The sequence below is a fragment of the Lepisosteus platostomus genome, chromosome 5 (assembly GCF_059453375.1).
Source record: "Lepisosteus platostomus isolate fLepPlt1 chromosome 5, fLepPlt1.hap1, whole genome shotgun sequence".
NCBI classification, from domain to species: Eukaryota; Metazoa; Chordata; class Actinopteri; order Semionotiformes; family Lepisosteidae; genus Lepisosteus; species Lepisosteus platostomus.
In genome coordinates this window covers 51249799-51268566 of record NC_142615.1, presented here as the reverse complement: position 1 = coordinate 51268566, position 18768 = coordinate 51249799, and the positions used below count along the sequence as shown (strand labels likewise).

At 42.1% G+C, this 18768-nt stretch overlaps 2 non-coding genes across 2 annotated transcripts; one reads left to right on the top strand and one right to left on the bottom strand.

The window, feature by feature from the left end:
- Window positions 1-643: 643 nt before the first annotated feature.
- trnaa-ugc (transfer RNA alanine (anticodon UGC)) lies at window positions 644-715 on the bottom strand. The gene has a single exon. It is a non-coding gene; the product is annotated as a tRNA-Ala (tRNA).
- A 1694-nt stretch (window positions 716-2409) lies between these two features.
- On the top strand, window positions 2410-2481 carry trnat-cgu (transfer RNA threonine (anticodon CGU)). Its single transcript has one exon. It is a non-coding gene; the product is annotated as a tRNA-Thr (tRNA).
- The last annotated feature ends 16287 nt before the right edge of the window (window positions 2482-18768 follow it).

Here is an 18768-nt window from a genome sequence, read left to right as displayed (position 1 = left end):
AACTATAAGACAATTAAAAGAGTTTATAGGTCATATCCGTCGCTTATGTTCTTTTAACTCTAGCGTTCAGGATCCAAACCCAGGTGCGGACGATTGTGTTTCTTGAATCTCTTGTAATCATCAAAAGTCGATGTGTAGTCCTTCAGTACTTTCTCGAGTTGTGCCATGGATATTTTATACGATCAATACTTGTCATGCTCTTTTGCATTTTCCTTAACAAACGGAAAAAGTTCAAGGTGTGTTTACGGCTGTGCTTCACATCTACACGAGAGCAGTACAGGACACGGAGTGAGGAGTTCGTGAAGCTTTCAGTTTAGTGCTGAGTTCAGAAGGAGGATTCGCTCGCTGAATGATCAATCAAGAAATCCCGGGTGAGATTCAACAGGTGTTTTCTGCAACAGCCACGACAAGTGTGAAGCAATCTCTGGATTTCCTGACTTTGAACTAAAATATTAGTTCAAATAATTTAGGATTTAACAGAACTAAAAGAGGTACATTTAAAATAGCAGCGCAACCCTGCAGCACGTCGAGTTTAATTGTGTAAACTGCATTTAATTGTGTAAACCTGGCTCTCTCTGAACCCGAGCAAAGAGTTCTCACTCAACAGAAGATTGCGATGCGAGTACTCTAATATAAAAGCACCTGGAGATACCAGGGATTGAACCCGAGACCTCATACATGCAAAGCATGCGCTCTACCACTGAGCTACATCCCCGATGCTAAAGTTTATGGAACAGACTTAGAGATGTGCAAATGCTCACTGATCACACCACTCACGAAGAATGCCTGCAGTTTCCCACTTTCGCGTTTCTTCTACAACAGAGTAAATTCATAGGAATGAAGAAATAAGGAAGGAAAAATAATCGCATCGAAGCTTAAAGAGACTGGGCACAAATTAATCTGTTATTTTTGTATCCAGTTACATGGGCGACGGTGGTTGATTCCCAGACGGGGGAGTGCTTTTTTTCTACCTCCTTACTCGACTGTCTTTCAATTCTATTTTATTTGAAAGCTTTTTGCATCTTTTAAGTGCTCTTGATTAAACTATCCATAGAAAAGCAGCAGTACTGATGATTTAACGCAAAAGGGTGAAACAACGCCCCAACCACAGGAATGGTAACAGGAAGGATCGTGTTCTTATTTAATATGTCCTTTTGAGATGTCTTGTCAATGCTCACAGGCGGTAGAGCTGAATAATTTACTTTTAGTGGTGTTTTTAAACAAAGATGGAACACGTTCTTTCTATACCAGGAGAAAAGGAGCAGACTTTACCTTTAAGTGGCAAAAATGACACCTTATCAAAGCTAATATTAATTAAAATGATATCACAACAAAGGATTTGAGCCTTGAGCTTTCATTGGACGTCTGTGTCTCCATAACTTTGTAGGTGAGAGAGAGGATTGTGATAATTTGTAGGTGCTTCTCGGAAGTGCGTTGGTGGTACAGGCGCCTTCCAAATAATTGAGTCAGGTTTGAATCCCAGCCAGTGCAAACCCAAATCTTTTCAAGATAATCTGTGGTCCGCTAACACATCTTTTGAAACACTACAACAGGTAACACCCCGTGTGAAACATCGTGAGCATCTGTTAAACCTCTCTACCTACCCGTTCCTCACAGAGACATGACGAGGGTCTAAAGGGACATTTTGAGCCGTAGAAACATTTTATCATTCTGTACTTTCCTGTGCGGTCAGGCCAGTTCCACTTTAACTGCGCCCGACAACGGAGGTCGTTTTGAAAACAACGAGAGTAAAGGGACACTGCACGTCTGCAGAACATCACGTCCGAGTTTAAGGACAGCAAGAGACTGGAAGCTAGGGAGATTCGGGTCTGTGTTTTTATTATAGGTTCAAGAAAATCTGAATACCTTTTCAAGAAGTATTTCAGAATCCCAGTCAAATCCAGTACAAATGCCGCATAGATCTGCATTGTACAATTAGTATACTGTTTGTCCATTGAATCAAACATGCCTTATGAAGCATTTCTAAAACAGGAGAGATCGGGAGAGAATGCGTCTTCCTGTAAAAATAAAATGACTTCAAGGGCACTATAAGCAACATTTATGAGGTGCTCTACAGGAAAAACTATAGCCAGAGATGCCAAAGAGGTCGAGATTTCACCACATAAGAGAAAGCATCTCAGAAAATGAAGTTGCGGTCGTTTCCACGCGTTATAAAACCACTAGGTCAAACAACAAGAGCTGAAGAGCCGCTGTTGAGAGTAACACGGCCGAGCGCTCTAAGGAGCTGGCTTAAACCTCCAGTCTCTTCAGGAGCATCTGTTGGAGTCGCACTGCTACAGCGCATCTCCTTGTTAAGTATCCCTTTTATTGTTGTTGCTGCCTCCAGGCGATGTAAACCAGGTTCAGAAAAAAATAATTTGAACAACATTATTCTCCTGTTTATTTGAAGGCGCGGTGGCCAAGTGGTAAGGCGTCGTTTTCGTAAACCGAAGATCGTGGGTTCAATCCCCACCCGCACCTGTTTCGTTTGTCTCCGCTTACCTTTAGTTTCAAAGTCTTCAAAAAAAATGTAGGAGTCTCAATAGTAAGAGAGCATAACTGTCGCCAGTGATTAGTATTCATGCTTATCCTGCCTTGTTTTTTAGTCGACAAAGCTTGTCTCTCTTCACACCCATCTTCCAAATGATCGCCTCAGCATTGGGAAGGAACCTACGCTTGGTACAGTCCCCGACTCCATGGTCTGATCACAAACAGATCGGGTGAGCTGTCAGTCCAGGTTGGAAGTAACGTTCGAAAGCACTAAAAATCTGACTTAGGAACGAGAAGACCATGTTTTTTTATACGAGTAAACGATAAAATAATATACTGCCTGCAAGACTATGTCAAGTTCAAGTTCAAATTCAAGTTAAAAGTTCAAGTTCAAGTTTATAGTCATTATACTCATACGCAGGTATATGGAATAACGAAATGGTATTTAGCTAGCTTTCGGACATAAGTAGTACAAAGAAAAAAACACAACAACAATACAATTGAATAACAAAAGAAAGAGACAACAGCCGATGTGCAAAAAACAACAACAGGCAGTGTGCAAAACAACAAAAAGGTAACAGGTTATGTGCAAAAACATGCATCAAAAGAATGAAATAAAGGGATAGAAATGATGGGGAGTGAGCTTTTGACATGTATGGTAGAGGTAGATTTTCAATGTGTGTTTGGGTTTTTGGTAAGAAAGAAGGCACTGTGAGGTTCAGATCCTAGGTGAGAGGTGAGGAGAGAGTGAGAGAGGCTGGGAGTTTAATAGTTTGATAGTGCGGGGGTAAAAACTGTTTCTGAGTCTGGTAGTCCGGACCCGAATGCTCCGGTACCGTTTTCCATGTCATGCTTAACGCCACAAATTGTGTTCGTCCATTCGTATCAATTGTTCTAAAGTTACGGAAAATCGCATACGACTGGTGCAATCAGCACACATTTTTTCAGGATAGTCAAGCAGTTTAAAACAGCAAATTCCCAGTTTCGTGTCTTTTAAGCTTTGTTTCGCTCTCCAAATAGAGGCAGGGGTTCAAATCCCACTCCCGACAATTAGGCGTTTTACCCTGTCTTTTTTACCTGCCTTTACACTGTTTCAGTCTTCTTGTGTTCGCTTGACAATCACAGTACGAGGAAAACGGAGAAACTGCTTCGCAAGAACATAACGGACAGAAAAAAGCTTTGTAAACACGTGAATGTGATTAGTAGCAGTAAGGTACCTGTATGTATTCAAATGTTTAAGGCTGATTTATAAAAGCAGCAGAAGAAAGGTGCAGCACAATGCAATTTGTGAGAATACGCGGGTTTTTATGCTGCTTGGACTTCTTTCAAGCCTATGAAGTGACCCCCGTTTTATTTTCATTTTCAAACTTCAGAACCGAATAACAAAGAGGTTTCATGTGTGACAGCATTCCGTTGCAAATACCGTTTCCACGATGTATTCAGCGACGGGAACGAATATTTTAGTGCTGGCTCAAATGCGAAGAATTTCAGAAAAACCTGGAAAAGCAACGCTTGCAGTAAATGACAAATTTAAAGCGTGTAGTCAGCATGAACAGAACAACGCAATGCTCTGTAAAAACGATCTGAAGCCGCAATTACTCTTTTATCTCGGGCAGTTCATTCCGGTACGATGTTTCTGCAGAATAAATGAAATGCCGAACTCCAAACATGTTGTTGCCATTATTGTTACTCCTGCTTCTGTAGTTTTAAGCTTTAATCAGTGGTATGTAGTGTTGTAAAGGGGCTGGACTACTTTGTTCAGTCCAAATTACATTATCTGAATTTATGCTTTTTTAATATAAGCATTAACAACACAATGCGTGTTCAAAAACCCTTACTTATTAACTGAAGAAGCGGCAGTGTTTTGACATAGTGTGGTATTCGAATAGTAAATGCTGAAGTGTTTAATACTTGCTTGTGAGCCTTAGATAAATTGCCTGCTGCAATTTCAGCAAGCGGAGTTCTGCTCAGCTGCCTGTAGTATACATTGCTGATTCCTTTTGTGAGGGCACGGGCAATCTTTCAACGATAAGGCTGGCGTGCCTGTCGAAATTTTGTTTCCCTTTCACTGTGTTGTATTTGCCCTACTCCTACAACATCAATTGTGATGTCATCATTGCCCATTGGTTTGTGTCTTGTTGTCATTATGTATTTTACATTACAGGAACTGTAATGTAAAAGGTACTGAAGGTAGGAACTGAAAGTACAGACTGCTTTAATCATTAGAATTCTCTTTCCTGATGTATTGGTATTTGAAGGCTATTGACAGCAAGGATTTATCTTCCTGAACTTGCTATATAAGATATGGGTCCATGGTTATCTTAGTTTAGATGTACCTTTAAGAAGTGGTAATTTTCTCCATTGTTCAGCCTTTAGACATACTTTGAAAGTTTTAGGCACAGACATAATCTTTCTTAATCCCCTTTTATCCTGAGGTGATGTCCCAGACGAGCTTGCCCCCTGGGAATATTCACTGTGTTCTTCAGGCTTTTTTCTGATTCTACACAGATTTTGTCTCCCTCTAACATGTCACCACTGTCTGTGCTGCCTGTGCATCGTCTGTATCTTCTAATGAACTTCTGAGCTCTGTGTCGCCTTCCAAACTACATCCCTCACATTGACTTGAAATATTGACTATAGATTGTGTACTGTCATCTGGTTTGGAATCCCTACCAATACTCACCCCCTTCTGCGCCCTAAGCACTTGGGTTCTTACTTTTTATCTATCTTCATGCCAAATCACTGATAACCATTTCCTGTTGCTGGAGCAATCCTCTCCAAGGACTCTGTTTGACAGTGTTGACCACATATTGTCATGCCACCTAATTTCTTTTTTCTATCTTAGAAAACTTCAGAAATTCTTTGATCACATTCCCTACTCCTCCAACCCTTGACCACACTTCTGGCCTCCTACACCTCTGTCCTTCTTTAACATGTGGCATTGGCAACAATCTGTAAAATAGGAAACACAGCTGAATGAAGTGGAAACATAAGTGAAATTCAACTCCCACTGGATGTTAATAGTGTAGGAGTGCGACAGATGTACAAGTCCATTAAATGTTTTTATTTCTGTGCTTAATTTTACGGGCCCTATATTTTGATATAGCATCAATCACAAAACAGCATTCTGTCACTGTCACAACCACCGGGGATCAACTCACAAAAGAACTAACCAGTACCAGCAGCGGGTTAATAATAACATGTGTTAATCCATCAGCACACGCTCTGCAGCACTTTTTTAACCATCCAAACCCGCTTCCCGCTGCTCGGTATTGAGTCTTCTCTTTGAGAGCTCTACCTTGCGTTTACTCTGAATCTCGCTTACTGGTTACTGAACTCCCTTTTGCCTCTCGACCTTGGACCTCACCTGACGTTCTGGATTGTTTGACTGTCTCAATAACTACTGGCTCCTGCATCTGCACAGGATCTGCATACCTTTTCACTGAGGATTCCTGATAGTCACCACGTAAACAAAACTAGAAAAGAACTATGTGTTTCTTAAACTTACCCCCAAATTTAAAAAAAGTCAACATATCTGGGTTGTGTGTGCAAGATTTTTAAAAACTGCAAAGTTTGTGTGGGTATGATTGTAAAAAATCAAATCATAACTGAAGAAGGCTCCATGGTCAAAACATTGTGTTTTCTTTCTTCTTTTTTCAGCATGGAATAAACCTATTACGTGTTCCTTGGAGATTACCATTTGCCAATAAGATATGATCACTGTATTGACCATATACAATTTCTTGCATTAGGAATTCCTATTTTGCATACCTCAGCTTGCTCTCCATGAACACACAGACAGGGAGTGAAGCTGGGGGTCAGAGCGCAGGGTCAGCCATTTATACGGCACCCCTGGAGCAGTTGGGGTTAAGGGCCTTGTTCAGAAGCCCAACGGAGTAGGACTCCTCTGCCGACCGTGGGATGTAAACCAGCAACCTTCCAGGCACAGTTGCAGATCCTTAGCCACAGAGCCACCGCTCCACCTAATGTGCCAATTCTTTAAAAAGTCCAAAAAAATGCAAATTTATTTTTAAAAATAGCTGTTGTAAATAACATCAGTGGCTATTGAAGAGTACATACAAAACAGAGACAAGTTAATAAACTTGGAATGACTACTTACAGCTCTGGAAAGACCGAAGATAGTGTTTCCGGTTGTTAAGGATCAAGTAATAGATTTATTCCATGCTGAAAAAAAGAGAGAAAACGTTTCAGCCGTGGAGCCTTCTTCAGGTGTGAGAGAGACAAGGCAGTAGGCAAAGGTAATATAGTGGGAGAACAAAGGCTGGGAGGGAGGAGTGGTGAGAGGGAGGAGCAGGGGACAGAAAGAGAGGCCGATCAAGAGATGTGAAGTCAGAATAGGTGTTGAGAGGTGTGAAATGAAACTACCAATGAATGGAGAAAATTTAGTAGAACAGTCTGTCGTTTAGAGAAGGGGGAGGTGTGATCCTAGCTGCAGGATAAGTTTGGTTTCGGTAGTCTTTCTAATGTATGAGTTTAGAAAACCATTTTTGAGAAAACAGATGGAGAGATTGTAGTGGTCGTGGCCATCAGAGGTGAAATGAGAAACAATGGGCTTGGAGAGATCTTTAATCTTCACAGCCCTGACATGTTCTCTGAAGCGGTCTCCAAGTCTCCTTCATGTTTCTCCAATGTAGAGAGAAACTGGGTATTTACTACAAGAGATACAGTAAATAAGGTTGCTGGAGGTACAAGATGCCATCTGGGTGATCCAGAATTGTCCTGAGGGGCCTTGAATGAGTGTGGTGTTGGATGTGTACTTGCATGTGATACAGTGAGCTCTGTTGCAAGGGAAAGTAGCTGGTGTGGATGGTTGCTGAGGGTGGTCAAGGGAGCTGTGAACAAGAAGGTTGCGCAGATTAGGTGATCAGCGATATGAGATGATGGGGCGGTCAGAAAAGAGGGCCCCAATGGAGGGATCATCGTGTAGGATGGAAAAGTTGTCGTTTACAGTCCTGGGGATAGGAAGTGTGTTAGGGTGGTACCAAAGGAATGCGGTTGTTACTGCAGGAGTTCCTGATTCGGTTGATGGTCCGAGGGGTGTTTTTGGCTCGGACAAGGGCCCCGTCAATAACATTGCTGGGGTATCCTCTGTTGATCAAAAGGGAGTACATTTTGAGGGCTTGGTTCTCAAAGTCAATGTCGTCCCTGCATAGTCATTGTAGCCGAAGGAACTGTGAAAAAGGGAGAGAGTTTTTAGTATGTTTGGGGTGAAATTAGTTATACAAGAGATAGCTGTGTGAATCCATGGGTTTGCAATAAACTGAAGTGGAGAGTCTGGGGTAGTTGATGTCTAGATCGGAAGAGTAGTGGAATATATGTTAACCGTATATTTGAGGGACGGGTGGAAGTTGGTGAAATGGTGCAGGAAGCACTTAAGCTGATCGTCGGAGCATATGGCGGCACCGACGCAGTCATCAATATATCGCTTGTAGAGGTCAGGGACATAGCCAGTGTAGGAAGCGAATAAGCATTCTTCTACCCAGCCAACAAAGAGATTGGCATAGCTGGGTCCCATTCTGGTGCCCATGGCAACTCCACTCACCTGTTGTTAAAAAAGATTGAAGGAGAATGCGTTCAGTGTGAGAACCAATGTTTCTGGTTATTGTCCTTTAATTGATCTGCCACCAAAACATTAATCCTCAACAGTCAAACAAGTCCATGTGATGAAAACCCTTATGCTCTTTAATGTTTTTTTATGGATTGTGCATCTGTACTAATTCCCCCCCCCCACTCATCAGCTTTTGGATGACAGATTCTGACCACTGTATAAGATCAGAAGCAGTTGAAGAAAAGGGCTCTTTTCTGCTTATTTAACACACTCCTAATGCAAACACATTATGAGTACAATGGAAAGGTTGCACCCAATGGGATCAAGCAATGTAAAACATATGTTCAGGGGACAGGAAAGTTGTTTTAAGTTGTTTTATTGTTTTAGAGATGAATGGTATTCATGAAACAAATAATATTGCAAAAAACTTTGCCAAAAGTCACAACCCATTTAACATTCATCAGACATTCATCAGACAGGTTGAATCAGTTGGATATCTCTTAGATTCAAAATGCACTCAACGGCTGTATAATGCAAGCTCAAGAGTCAAAAGAACAGTAGTGAACTACAATCTTACAATAATAAACAGCCATTTGATCTTGTGAATGATCTATCATACACCCTTGAAATGATGTTACAGATTTGGAAGTTTGTCCAGCTTGTAACTCCTTTCTAACTCCATGAGACACACAGACAGGGAGAGAAGCTGGGGGTCAGAGCGCAGGGTCAGCCACTGTGCTCTTGTGCCAAACAGGTCATACAAAGACTGCCATTCCTTATATCTTTCCCTGAACCTCTGCGTCACTTCCTCACCTTCCAAAAGCAAAATATCGAGCTTCCACACACCCTTCCCCACAGTAACAGCTGTTGGAATAGATAGTTAGGCCTGTGGTCTTGCAAGTAAAATCACGTATCAAAACAAAATGTGTGAGGCTTGGGTCCCATGAGACTAGTGCCATGTGAAACCTGCCCTCCCCTGACTATGAAGTTTGAAGCCATCTTTCAGTTTAAAATCTTTACATAATGTTTGCAATAATATTGATGATTTATCAAATTGGACCCGTCTCTAGCCCCTCATTCTGCCTTCTCTTTCTAAAAGAGAATTCAAATCCCATCCCAATCAATTTACTCAGTTCCTGAATTAGGACATATCTGTCATGTGAGCAACTCAGACAATATATATTTAAGAGTTTAAATTAGACATTCATGAAACCCAGATACACCACCAGTGCTCTCCCTGGTTTCATTACAAGGTGTTGACGTACCTCTATCATCTTATTTTTAATTAGAACAGCTATACCATCAGATTTATTTTCTTTGGACCCACTCCAGATTGATGGGCCCAATGTCCACAGTTCTTCCGTATCCTTATAGCAGTTTTTAAAGGGTAACCCCCACTCCTGTAACAACACAATATCAGCATTTACCTTCCTCACAAATGATAGTATAGTCCTTGCCCTTAACTTAGAGCGAATGCTTCTCACATTTATTGACACAATATTAAGAGCCATACTTAAAGTAGGACCAGGGGAGACTAAAAGCTCTGGCTACAATCATTCAGTAGGTGACACCTACTATACAGCCCCCCCCCTTTTGCTTTAATTGTCTCCTCCTCTACCACCCCCACAATCCATAGGATATTTCACCACCTGCCCTCCTTGAGTCTTTGGTTCTAAAGCTTGGTCAGTAAGATCACATATATTGGAGACATCTAAACCCATGGGAGAACCTACCTGAGGACTTGGAAAATGATCTTCCCTCACTCTTCTGCTCTGAGTTCAATCATTTTCTAAATCCAATGTCTCTTTTAGACTGCACCCTCTGTTCTGTACATTTCATTTGAGCACTTTCAGTCTCCACAGGTGGCAGGCTATTGGAAGAGCATTGGTATTCCCAGTTTTGTTCTATTTGCAAAGGAATTTGGACAGTCTTTAAACACATGACCTTCACACTCACAGAGATTACATTTCCTCACGCTTGTACATTCAGTATATGCATGTCCAATTTCCTTGCACTTACCACACACCACCTTTGTACAGGCATCCACAAAGTGACCCATCTCCCCACATCTCCTGCACGGTTTTGGCTGCCCTTGGTAGAACACAAGGCCTCTATTTTCACCTAATCCAATCAAAGAAGGAATGTGTTTAAATCCACCATAACCATTTTTTGTCTTCATGCAATGAAACAGGTACTCTCCATGCACAGTTCCAGATGCCATCATCATCCAAGACTTTCTGAAGCTCACCTTTCACTAAACAATACTTAGACAACCATGTCACAACATCTTCCTTCATCACCATCTCATTAAACATGCAAACAATCACAGTCCTATTAATTAATAATAATTGCTTACACTTATATAGTGCTTTCTGGACACTCCACTCAAAGCGCTTTACAGGTAATGGGGACTCCCCTCCACCACCACCAATGTGCAGCATCCACCTGGATGATGGGTTGGCAGCCATAGTGCACCAGAACGCTCACCACACATCAGCTATCAGTGGGGAGGAGAGCAGAGTAATGTAGCCAATTCATAGAGGGGGATTATTAGGAGGCCATGATTGGTAAGGGCCAATGGGAAATTTGGTCAGGATGCTGGGGTTATACCCCTACTCTTTTCAAGAAACGCCGTGGGATTTTTAATGACCACAGAGAGTCAGGACCTCGGTTTTACATCTCATCCGAAGGACGGCGCTTGTTTACAGTATAGTGTCCCCGTCACTATACTGGGGCATTAGGACCCACACAGACCACAGGGTGAGCGCCCCCTGCTGGCCCCACTAACACCTCTTCCAGCAGCAACCTTGGTTTTTCCCAGGAGGTCTCCCATCCAGGTACTGACCAGGCTCACACCACATTAGAAAGATCCATCAGCTTCTGCCATTCAAACATTCTAATCAGGCCCACATCTTTTTTTCTCCTCTATTTTCATCCAAAATTGTTCCAGTAACTTTGCCGATTGAAACTAATGTCAAAACCAGTTCCCTTCAGCAAAGTGATTAAGCATTTGACATCTAATGCCTTAATCCTTTCTGTAACACCTTCCTTGAGAAGTCCAACCGTGAAATATCACCCGAGTGAGCCGAAACCTCACCACCCTTATACACCAAACGTGCGCAAAAGTAACGGCGCATGCCGACTCTACAGGCCGCCATGGCCGTTACAAATGTGTCAAAAGCAAACTAAACCTAAACCGAAACCTCTTCTGTGCACCAAAGCCCCCGAAACCCTATTCCCTTAATCTTACACTTATACAAAAACTCCACTCCCAACTTCTGGGTTTAACCCTTTACATCTCCAACACTGGTTAGAGACTCAGTGTGTCCCAGGCTCAGCAGTTATATAGGACAGGACTCAGCGAGCTGCAGGTGAAACTCGTTGTTCTGCGCTCCCCGTGCGGAATGCGTATCTCCTCCCTCCAGACTCATCAAACTCCCTTTACTGTCTTCATACAGTACATCCCTCTTAAATCCTAGAAACACAGAAACTCTGGGGCATTTCTGTGAGTCAGTACTGGGTTTCTCTGTTCGAGGTTACAAGCAGAAACAATAAAAGCGCTGAAAGCAGGAAGTTATTTCTGCTCGTAGGCATAAACATATACAAATAAATTTTCTGATTCCTAAAACCTAATAAAATCCATGTAAGTCTCCTTTTCGTCCCCAATGCACATAACTGAATATAAACCAGTCACGTTCAGCTACTTTTCTGATGTATATGAATACACTAGTTCTGGCGCAGCTGTTACAACAAAGATACTTAAGAACTTTTTTTTCATACGAGCTCTTGCCGTTTTTAAATTGAATATTTTTTTCATTTAAGTAAATCACACGAAACACCAGCAACACTCATCGTAAGCATCTGACCAATCACTTTCCTGAATTTTAAACCCATTTAGTATTTATTTTAACTTGTTTTATTTTTTTTTAATTTTACACACCTGTTTTAAGTATTCATGCCATTTTTAGCATATTGTAGTTTTACAGATTTTTTTCAAACATTTTATTTTTTAAATCATATCAACCCATTGTAACTTCCCATTGATAATTCCTGAGCTATATAACTGTGTATTATTTCTTTTTACCTTGTTTTAATTTTTTCATTATTTAATAGAGCTTTTTAATATATTGTGAGCATTTTAGTGTCATTTTAAAATAGGACTATCAATGCTCCTGACTTTTAAACCTGTATTTATTCTGACATTATTCTCTCCACCTGCAGATGAGGGATTTATTTGATTTTAAATTTGTTGATTTTGGGGGAAAATGTACATTCATTTCCTTGTATGTATCACCAGTGGGAAACTTTTTTTGGATGAATTGTATTTTTGGATGAATTGCAATCTTTACTTCAAGGCCTTCAGACTGATATAGAAATGACGAGAGATTTAAATGACACATTTGACAAATCAGACAGGAACAGCATAACATCTAAAATGGCAGAACCCTCTAAAGTACTGAAAAATTTCAGGCACATTCATAATAAATAAAATTAATTTAATTTGAAGCATAAAATTTGCTTTTATTTTTTACCTCACCTCACCTAATGTTATTGCATTAACGAGGCTGAAGTTGGCTTCTTCGCGTTTTTCGTTCCATCTTAAATGCTGCTGTTGTGATGTTATGCCGCCTTTCGCCTGTAGATGGCTCTCTACAGTCATTTTTAAAAATACTTATCCGGATGTATTACTGAACATATCCTCAGTAAAGGGGAATATGTAAGTAGAGACTGTCCAAATTGCATTTTTGTATGAAACACATTTCAGAAACACAACTCACAATAAAACAATCTGGCATGTTATACAACGAGTAAAAAAGACAAAGGCAAAACAGAAGTTCACTGGCACTTTCTGGATATTTTCCACGACCTTGGCTTCTGATCATAAAAAGTCTCAAACTCTTGCATTTTGCAAGAAATTTTAATATAGCAGTTTTAAATGGGACATTTAGAACATGGCATATGAGAATATATGGTTAACTGAGGATGAGCAGGGCGTGATCGCACTTTCTGCTTATTGCTGTGAACCTACCTCCTGGTTATAAAAATGTCTAAAAATTCTGACACAGATGTGTGAGAGACAATGGAAAAGACTATCAAAATCCTGAACTTCAGGACATTTTACTGTACCATTTTAAAAATATGACCCTCTGAACATGGCATGTGAGAAAATGGCATGTGAGAATGCATTGGGAAAAGGTGAATGCAATTTCTGCTGATTACAAAATCGTCTCACAATTCTGACACTGAGGTGTGAGACACAATGTAACAGGCACTCATAATTGTGAAGTACAAGAGATTTTACTGTTACGTTTTTTTTTAATAATGACCCTCTGAACACAGCATGTGGGGATTTATAGTCAACAAAATAGCAGAGATTCTGCCAATTTGCTTTGTCACTCCTTCCTCGTTACCAATACATCTTAATATACCGACACTAAGGTAAATATCGGAGTCAACCGATACTGATCAGGTTCTGCTGCTGCTGAGCCCTCACCCTTCACCATAAGGTCCAATTCCCCAAGCCTGCTGACCACATATGTCCATCCCTTCTCGTCAAAACTCGTATTTTCAAAGGGTAACCTTCAGAAATCGCAGTACAGAATGAAAAAAAAAACTCGATCTCAGCCGCTGTTGGTGATTAAATAAATGTCCGGAAATTTTACGGAGTGTATCACTTTCATAGAGACCGAGAAGTCTCCACGACCAGTCTTGTACCGCAATGAAATACAGAGCCCGTAGGGGGCAGTAGGCTCGCAAATATAGCTCACTGTGTATATAATGAAGAAGCAGAGATTAGTTCCTCATCTGCATGTTGCAGAGCCTTATGCTACTCGTACCAGCAACTGGGGTTTGATCCCTGCACGGGCGATTAGTTGAAAGACCATTTAGCCAGCTGGCTTTTTTTTATCTCACTAAATTGAGATCTTGAAACCAAAATATTTAGAAATATGGAGCACAACCATTGTTCCCCAAGAAGGAAAGCTGTTTTGTACTGACGTCACTCCTTTTTATTTAACCCAGATTGTGAAGACAACTCCCTCCTATCAACGAAAAATGTTACTCAAAAGTTGGAAAGCACACTCTGAACCCATCTGTATATTTGATTCCCGCGATCCATTCAAAGCTGCTTAGTGTTTCGCAAGCAAATCATTTCAGGGAAGAAACTCAGTTTAGTGAACTACTTTTGTATTTTCACTCATTGAATTTGATATTTGTACTCTCTTTGCATTCTCAGCAATAATATTTCAAAATTACAGTTCGGATTTATTGGAAAACTTCACAAGCATTATTAGGTTAGGACTTTAAAATTGTATTTTAATATCTTGGTATATTTACATTCATTTTGATATAGATATAACCATAAATGTTGTTAAGCATATTGTACTTTTGTCGTACTTTTTAAAACATTTTAGCTGAGGATGCACGGCGACTATTATACCTTGTATAGTTTTTTTCTCGAGTTCTACCATGGATATTTTATACGATCCATTCTTTTCATGCTCTTTTGAATTTTCCTTCACTTATAGAAAAAGTTCAATGTTGTTCTTGTCGCTGTGCTCCACATCTATTGACTTGTAAATAGCACCGCCCTATCGCCTGTCTAATGGTGCCATTTTGAAAAAATCATAAAAAATAAAGAAAGGGGCCACAGCCACAGCAAGGTTGTCTAAGGTTAGGGGCCCTGCCTGGTGTGTAAAACAGTTGGTTTCAGCAGTGTGGCTGTTGTACTTGAAATGCTATTGAGCCACGAAGAAGACCCACCTATCCCAGTGTATTACCTGTAGTGTTATCTTCAGAAAATCATTTAAAAAATAAAGAAAGGTTCCACAGCCCAAAACAAAGCTGGGAAAAGTCAGAGGACCTGCTTAGTGTGCAAAACACTTACTTGCAGCTTTGTGGGTGCTGTGGTTTAAATGCTATTGGTTTGTGAACAGAATACCCCTATCCCAGTGCATTGTGCCACATTAAATAAAAGCACGAGAAAAAGTGATTCAGAACACAAAGCTGTGTCAGTGTTCTGTGTAAAAAGTCAGTTTGAACATCATGGGAGCTGTTTTTAATAAGCTGCTGAGTAAAGAATATTTTAATCTTCCTGCTGTCAGTAGTATTGTGAATATAGTTGACCCTTACCTGAATGAAAACAGGGCGTAAAGGAAGGGTTTCAGAAATCAAACAAAGCTTTATTCCCGTGCTTACAGTCTGGGTAATTGGAGACCGCGCTGTTCTGCTTCCTATGGTCATATACGGGTTTTTCGCATGAAGCCGTATTGAACAGTATTTCTCGCTTTGTGAACGTGTGCACACAGCGGTCCCCCGGGTTCCAGTTCGTGCGTAATTACGCATCGATGAAAAACCGGAGGTTTAAAAAAAGATAATTAGCTCACTGATAGTTTGATGTAAAGGCTGTAGAAATATCCACAAGTCGTGGTCTTTAAAATGCATTTGGTTTGACGGTGTTCTGTGCTTCCATTGCAAAGATATGGACAAAACAATATTCGAGCGTGGTAAAAAAAATGTTATAAAAACGACAAAGTGAATGCTATTCAGGGGCCAATGCTATTCGATGTGAATTGAATGCTATTCAACTCGCCAATGCTATTCAGGGGTGGAAAAGGGTGGAGCCGTGTGTGTCTCGGTAACTCGCCATGATCGTATAGTGGTCAGTATTTTGCGTTGTGGCAACAACCTCGTTTTGAATCCGGGTCACTGCAGAATAGGGGCATCTGCTTTTACTACATGCACGAATGAAGGCAAAAAAAGCCAATCGATGTGAACAAACTGCGCTTTACAGAGGAGTACTGCCTGACTGGATCGTTGATGAACAACAGAAGCCACTCCGACCTCTTCTCTATTTTCTTCAATGACTTACAAAGGATCTTCTTCACATTCACCCATGCAGGGGAAGCCAGTTACACCAAAGCAAACAGGAAAGTGCATTTCAAGCAGAGACCAGGAGGGACCTGTTTACACCGAGAGTGGTCATAGTATGGAACAATGCGCCCAGCCCTGTTGCTGGAGTCAATTCTTGATGAGATCTTGGGCTCACTAAGAGGCCCCCGCTGGATGCTAATCTTTCTGTTGTTCTTGCAGGTGTTGCGCTGCTTTTGAGCCAACAGTTCGTCTTGGTCTGTCAGCACAGCCCCAATTGCAAATGATTGGCTCCAGGTACAGAAGGAACGTGCGTTTGGTGCATGAAGGCACCGGAAACACATCGGGAACAAATGACCGGTGGCTCAAGACATCTGTGAAGTGCAGGAGCGTGCAAGAAGAGGCTGTTTTCACCCGGTCTCGAACCTGGGACCTTTCGGATGTTAGGGGCACGTGATAACCACTACACTACGGAAACCTGTAAGGGTTGCTGCTGGTGTATCGATTGCGTTTCGGGCTGAGAAAGGGACGTGTCATTTTAGGCAGGGGGCGATGGAGAGAGGAACAAAGGGAGCGATGAAACAAAATGCCGAAACCCGGGATCGATCCAGGGACCTTTAGAACATACTCTCACGAATCGTTAGAATACGTGCGTTTGATCATCGATTGCGTAACAACCACATCCGTTCGACTTGAGCCATCAAGCTCATAGTTTTCAAATCTTGAAAGCGGTCAGTGAGCACATCATAGTCTGCAGTACGCCCCGTAACTTGCGTACTTCAACAGAAAGAAGAGCAGACAGCTCCATAAATATGCGAGGCGCAGAGCGTGCAAGGCGAGCCGCACACGTTTCGGTGGCTGAGAGAGGGCAACTTTTGCTTCTGCATTTCCCAAGTTAGGACGCATGACAACAAGCGATCGCAGTGCTCATTTACGACATAGTGGTGATGAGTTTTCAGTACGTGTTCTTTTGAACGAGCAATGAGGTTGCCGCCTCAGACAGCTGACTGCACGCTCTCATTGTGCCACGTGATGAGTATTCACCAGGCTCGTTCAGTCATTAGTCACATTCCATCGTTTGCCATAAGCAGACGCTGCAAGGTGATGTGGATATCAGTTCCCAGTCTTGTGGACGAGGACAAAAAGAGCACACAAGGGCTCATCTGGGAGTTGAACCTGGGACCTCCCGCACCCTAAGCAAGAATCATACCCCTAAACCAATGAGCCATGGCAGCACTTTCCATTTCAATCTGTCAGCGAGCTTGAGGACAGGGGAGAGGCGTCATTCGCTTGTCCAGTCAGACCTTCATCAATAAGTCAAGAAAGCCGCAATTACACGACTGCCTTGCAGACGAAGGGCAGTGAACTGTGCCCGGTAAGAGGGGAACAAGTGGCACTAGGTGACGCCGAGGCATAACCCCCATGAGGGGGGTTAGCTTGCATGGTACAGTGCTTGCTTTGCATGCAAGAGGTAGCGGGATCAATTCCCGCATCCTCCAGGTGTGTGCTTAGAGCTTGATGTGCCGAAAGGTGTCCTTTAGCCTGTGGTCACGCCTTGCGTGGAGAGCGTCGTGCAGCTGTCAGGCGTTTCGCAGCCACGCCCCCTTTTCATCTTCTCTCTGCCTTAAGCGTCTCCGCCACTCTCTCTTGACATTTCATGTCAGCATGTCAGAAGTCCGAGTGACGTTTTTAATGGCTGAGTGAGGGCACGATGCTGAAGCAGAGAGGCCACTTCAGCCAGAGAGACTTGTGCTAGGTGAGATCTGAAAGACGGACTCGCAACAGAAACAGACCAAAAAAGTATCGGTGAGATCAAAAGGCAAATGCAACATCCAGCAGAGGGCTTATAAAGATTAGGGAACGGGCGACTGAAATCCATGTGAGGCAAACTTTCCGGTGTATGTACTGCAGCTGGGCTTGTTGGCGTAAATGGTAGTGCGTCAGTCTCATCATCTGAAGGTCCTGAGTTTGATCCTCACACGGGGCAGGGCTGCTTCCTCTCTTGCTCTTTTCAAACACTTGCGGCAACTGTTCGCTCATAACCACGTCTGGAATGTGTGACCTTTCCAAGGGGAAAAGCAACGCCACATCCCTTTTCTAAAGAACATTCACATTCAGAAATAAGTCAAGAAATTTGCCATTACTTTCGCTCGCACTGCTGTCAGCCTGCCCATGTTGCCAAAGAAAGATTCACTCAGCGTCAACATGACAGAACAGCCATCACTTCAAAACAATGTTCCACACTCCATAAGCAAAAACTTCAGTGTTTGCAGTCACCCGATATGCCGATAGGCAAAGGAGCGCAAAACACGAAGCGTCAAAAGACAAGATGAGTTGATGGAAAGAGCGTTGAATTGATGAGCACAAAAGTTCAGCTCGTACAATAGGCAACGAAGGTCCGGGCATCGTCATCACACTTGAAAGGACTGCCTTGCAGACTAAGGGCAGTGGGAGGTTGTTGTTGTGAGATGGAGGCATTGGGATGGTGGGCCGAGATCTATTCTTCTTAAGGAATTCTTCATCATGAAAGATCGGTCCACAGGTTATCTAAAGAACTCAGGGAATCATGCGCTACTGAAGGGAGTGAAGTGTTCTAACACATGACATGCCCCCTTGATCTCGCATGCACAATTCTGCTGCAACATGCACAGCTACTGTCCACACCAGGCAGTGGGGCTTCAGCAGAATTTGCTACGCCAACTGCAATTACATATCCAGCTGCACACATATAGATGGCCCCTCTGTCCTTTTCAGGATTTCAAAAAAAAAGCATAGCGTGGTTTTCCTGCCACCTGATTGACCTCATCTCCCTCAGAATGTGCCCCGCCACATTCATTGCT